Source organism: Grampus griseus (assembly GCF_964374135.1).
Source record: "Grampus griseus genome assembly, chromosome: 5".
In the NCBI taxonomy this organism is placed as follows: domain Eukaryota; kingdom Metazoa; phylum Chordata; class Mammalia; order Artiodactyla; family Delphinidae; genus Grampus; species Grampus griseus.
The window spans coordinates 8164781-8170922 of NC_138998.1; positions in this window are offsets into that span (position 1 = coordinate 8164781).

Below are 6142 nucleotides of genomic sequence, written 5' to 3' on the forward strand. Positions count from 1 at the left end.
CTTAGACTTGGTTTCCAGCAGTGTATTTTGGGAGAAGGAGCTGTCAAAGTGAGACACGGAAGGGGGAAAACCCAGTGGAGTGTGTGTTAACCAGTGGATTAACAAGGAGAACAACTAGGAATGAGTCCCATTAGAAACTCAGAGGAACCATGTAGAATGAAGCTCAGGATTGTCCCCTGAGTGATGGGAAGGCTGAGGTAGTTATCCACTGATTTCCACCTCTCACTGGTGCTAAGTTGCATTTGGGTCTGTTTAATCTCCATCACTATGGTAGTTATTCTTAACATAATTTTATTGGCAAAGTGTCTTCAAACACAGCAGGAAATTCCAGGACTACTAGTAACATGTTTGGGGGGGAACAGGCTAACTTGAACATATTCCAGAGAGCTACTTACCTGGGAACATAAATAAACCACATATTGATTACAGCCATGGCTTTCATAACATGGTCCAGAGAGGAATGCCGCTCTGAGTGCTTTCAGGAGAGTCATTCACAGTGAAATTTAAGAGCAATGGATTGGGATACCCCAGCTCCTGACATGAGATTCTGTTAACAGGGAAAGTATGGCACATTCGAGAAAGATTTTTTTTTTTCGTTCTTGAAAACTCCATATTAGAGGCTACTAATATGCATATCAAAGCCCCAACCCTGCATACCATTATATCTTCCAGGACATCTTATTACCTGTGAAAAAAAAATCATGAATAGAAAAGCCTGAAATGAGGAAAATACTACCATAACATAGAGAAATATTTCTCTCTAGGAAACCCATCTCAAACCTTTATTTCTGAGAATGTTTCATGGTTGCTTAACTGTTTGTAAAATCTTACCCAAATATGACGTTCCCTTTCCTACTGGCTGGAATAGATAAGGTACAGGCAGGGTGGAATGGAAATTCTATTCACAAACCAAAGTACACTATCCGCATGACTCCCCAAACAATAAACTTCTAATGTATGAAATATTTCTTTCAAATTGTTCAACTGATGATAAATATACAAAAGAAGTTCACTTTCATTACAAACATATGCTGGAAAAGTATCTTTACCAATGTTACTGAGGCATCATATTGATCTGATTTTAATCTATTCCAGTGAACATTTCCATATTTAGAACATTTGTTTCACTCAAATAGAAATTGCTGATTAGATGACAATGCAAGAAACTAAGGAGAGCTAAATTTGAGAAAATCAAAATTATACAAAGTATATCTTCAGATGTAATAGAATTAAACTAGAAATAGCTAACAGAAATATAATAGGAAAATCTCCAAACACTAACAAATTAAACAATATACTTCTAAATAATCCATGGGTCAATGAGGAAGTAGCAAAGGATATTACAAAATATTATGAAGTGACCAAAAATTCAAATATAACATATCAAAACTTGTAGAAGCAGCTAAAGCAATGCTTAGAAGGAAATTTATAGCATGAAATGCTTATCTTTTAAAAGAAAGAAAGTCTGAAAGAAATAGCTTGAGTTACCACCTTTAGAAACTAAAAAAAGAAGAGAAAAATGAACCCAACTGAGTAGAAGGAAGAAAACAATAAGAAGCAGAAAGCAAAACAGAAAAGCAATAGATGAAATAAATAAAACCAAAACCTGAATCTTTAAAAATATCAATAAAATATTTTTAAGTCTAGCAAGAATGACAAAGAAAAAAAGACACAAATTACCCATATCAGGAATAAAGGAGATGATATCACTACAGACACAGCAGGTAAAAGGATAATAAAGAAATACTATGAACAACTCTGTGCACATAAATCCTACAACCAAGGTGAAATGGACCAATTCCTCAAAATTGACAAACTGCTAAAGCTTACCCATGATGAAGTAGATAACATAAACAGTCCTATAATTATTAAAGAAAATGAATTCAGAGTTTAAAAAAAATTATAAAAAGAAATCTGCAGGCCCAGGTGATTTCACTGATAAATTCAACCAAGCATTAAATAATACTAAATTTACACAATCACTTCCACAAAATAGTAGAGGGGGAGATACTTCTCAACTCAATTTATGAAGCTAGCTTTATCTCATACAAAACAAAGACATTAAAAGAAAACTACACACAAATATCTCCCAAGAACATAGACAAAAAAATCCTCAAAAAATAGCAAATTGAGCCCCGCATTATGTAGAAAGAATAATGTATCATGAAGAAGCAGAGTTTATCCAGAGATTGCAAAACTGCTTCAAAATGTGGAAATCAATCAATGCAATCCACTACATTAACAAAGTAAAGAGGGAACCCACATGGTCTTATCAATATGCAGAAAAATTTTGAAAAAATCCTACTCTTAGCAAACTACTAATAGAAAGTAACTTCCACAATTTGATAAGGGGCCTCTACCAAAAAATCTAAAACTAATATCATTCTTAATATTGAAAGGATGAATGCTTTCCCCCTACTATCAGGAAAAGGCAAGGATGTCCTTTCTCATCACCCTTATTTTTTGCAATAAGGCAAGAAAAAGAAATAAAAGCCATAGAATTTAGAAAAAGAGAGATTAAACTGTCCCTGCTTGCAAATAACATAATATTTGAATGTAGAAAATTCCAAGGAATCTACCAAAAACCTCCTAGAAATAATAAATGAGTTTAGCAAGGCCACAGGAACTAAGGTGAACAAATAAAAATCCAATTTCTGTAAACAGGCAATCCAATATTGGAAAAAGAAATTTTAGAAAGCAAGATCATTTACAGCAGTGTTAAATAGATGAGGTGATCTGGGACTTTCTCTTGGCCAGTACAGTCAGACACAATCTGAACAGAAGACATTGATGGGATAAACTTCTGCTTTGCTTCCTTTTTCCTTTTTTTCAGACAGTCTATACCTGTTCTTTGAAGGCAGACACTTTTGGGGGAGCTGAGAAAGCTCAGTGAATAATGTAAAACAGAAGAAACAAAGATTTAGAGAGCCTTCGCTGGCTTTTTACAAGCTGGTACTAGGGCTTCCCTGGTGGTGCAGTGGTTGAGAGTCCGCCTGCCGATACCAGGGACACAGGTTCGTGCCCCGGTCCAGGAAGATCCCACATGCCACGGAGCAGCTGGGCCCGTGAGCCATGGCCGCTAAGCCTGTGTGTCCAGAGCCTGCGCTCTGCAACGGGAGAGGCCACAGCAGTGAGCGGCCCATGTACCGCAAAAAAAAAAAAAAAAAAAAAAATGCTGGTACCAAATGGTCCAGCTATCTCACTCCTAGATATTCACCCAAGAGAAATGAAAGCATTATTCACATAAAGACTTGTGAACAAATGTTCACAGCTGTTTTATTCATAATTGTCCTAAGCTTTAAACAACCTAAATGGCTGTCAATTGGTGAACGGACAAAAAAAATCGTGGCACATCCGTACTATGGAATACTACTCAGAAATAAGAAGGAATGAATTACTGATATATACTACAGGGTGAATGAATTGCAAAAACATACTGAATGAAAGAAGCCAGACACAAAAGAGTATATATCGTTTGATTCCATTTATATGTAATTCTACAACAGGAAAAATCAATATACAGTGACAGAAAACAGATTAGTGGTTACCTGAGGCAGGGGGTTTGGGGGATTGAGTATAATGGGGCATAAGGGGTGAGGGACGTGTTCTATCAACTGTGCTTCCTAGGTAAATAAATTTGTCAAAACTTATTGAAATTGATCTACTTCAAATGGGTGATTTTTAACATAGGTAAATTATATCTTATTACTGTTGACTAAAAAGCAAATGGACAACCACTTTTCTTTACTGTTTTCTACCAGCCTTAGGGTTTTCTTCCTTTCTTTCCTTCCTTCTTTCTTTCTTTCTTTCTTTCTTTCTTTCTTTCTTTCTTTCTTTCTTTCTTTCTTTCTTTCTTTCTTTCTTTTTCTTCCTTCTTCCTTCCTTCCTTCCTTCCTTCCTTCCTTCTCTCCTTCCTTCCTTCCTTCCTTTCTTCCTCTTCTCTATCTCTTTTTTCTTTTCTCTTTTTTTCAACTCAAAACCCCCTCAAACTGCAGGTGGTTCCACTCATCTTGCAATAATAAAGAAACCAATACCCTCTGGTCAACAAGCCCCACCTGGAATATGAAAAGGATCTGACAGCTGGCTGCAACTATTTGGAGTCAGGTATGATGAAAACATATGCAGTCAGCTGGTTGAAAGCATGAATCAGATCTGTTCATGTATTTCTAAAACAAGCTCAAGTTCAGTTAAAAAATGGTGGAGAGATTCCCAGCAGTGATACTGCTGGCAGAAGGCAAAGCTCTTAATATCCAAAGACTGCAGGGGAAGAGGAATGTTTTGGAAGCAAAGGTAGTTATTGCCTATGGCAATGATACTGATTGAACCATCCTAATAGAAAAAACTAAGAAAGATAGCACTTCCTCTTAATATCAGATTTGGCCTCACCACCAGGATGAAAAGAAACGAGAGGGAGAATTTCTCTTCCGGGACACTAAGGCCATAAGTATGACTTTTTAGCTTTTGCTTTATATGGTTCCAATGTTTGAAATCTAATTTCTATCTTAACATGAATTTTATTTAGATCAATGAGGAATTGTTCCTTGAGAGAAGAAAACCTCTGCTTGGTTCATTAGGATAATAGTCCTCCTTTATTTATTTTTAACCATAGATATCAGGACACTTCCAAAGGACAATACATGGAACAGCTAAAACTGCAATCAAAGAAATTTTTTGGCATCACTGAAAACAGAAATTTAACTAATGTAAACTTTTTCCATTTTTCAACAAGTTTTATTTGAAGGAACATTCTAAACCCCATTTCTCCATCTAAAGTTCAGTAGCAGAGAGGAACCAGTAAGATTGTATCAGCACATCCAGGTGAATGCACAAATCAACTTGGCCTTGACAGACAGGACTGGTTATGAATGTGGGTCATGATGATAAGGTCAGGAGTGTTCTTTTCTAGTTCAGTGGACAAAGCCACATAGTGGTTGAATGGTTTGGCTAAACGTCCCAAGGGAGTAGGCACAAGGGATACATACAAGTGTGTGTGCGATTGTTTCCTGCTCTCGCAGGCTAATGACTACTTCTTGAAGCAACAGTCACTGAAATGTGACTGGAAATGTCCATTTATTTATGGTAGCTACACCCCACTAAGAAGAGCCAAAAGATTGATAATCAAAGAATGACCTAAAAAGAACAGAATGACACTAGCAGATGACATTAGCAGCATGATACTATTTCCTAGAAAAAGAGAGAACATTTTCATTTTTGTGCAAAAATTATTTTTTAATTACAAAAACATATTGACAAAAAAAGTGATTTTGAAAGATAAAAGCCTAATGTTATCACCTTAATAAGACTGTTATCAATTTTGTGCATTTCCTTACTATTGGTCCATAAGAATGAAGATGTCTTCCTTTTATTAAAGTCTAGCGTACTTATAATTTTGTTTTATGATTTTGTCATTTAGCAATAATTTTCATGAAGTCTAGAAATATTATTTTTAAAGGATTTTCTTAGCTGGAAACAGGCATATGGATCATTTAATCTAGGCTTTCCTAATGTGCTTTATCTGGATTTTAATAGGTGGTAACCTGAAAAAGGATTCCATGATTAAATAAGTTGGCTGACTTCTGATGATGGCCACATAGACTTGAGAAATGGCTGTTGATATGACATATTTTTAAACCTGTGTGGATTATAGGCCCCTTTTGAAAAGCAGCAACTCATAGGATTTGTGTTTCCCATAATTTGTTCTTTACAAAACATTATTTAAATCAATTTCTCTATCAGGAAACTGAGGCCCAGAGACATTAATTACATTATGCAGTTAATTTGTGATAGAATCCAGACCAGAATTTATAGATAAGTTTCCAGAAATAAAACTTCAACCAAAATCTCCTTGACTATTTTGACTGAAATATTCCCACACTGCCACCAAAGTTTCTCAGTTATTGACAATTCCACAAATATATTTTCTATCATAATGTCCTCCTGTTGGGTCATTGGTATAAACGGAAGCCCTCCTTTTCACCTTAGAACAAAACAAGGTGTTGAAGCCTGGGGGGTAGATATTGAAGGAGTGTCCCAGGGCCCTAGAACCTAGTGATGGATTAAGCAAATCTATGCCTAAATACATACAGAACCGAGCAAATTGTTCATAAGTCCCGCACGTTGGGAAACAAAAGAATGTCGTTGA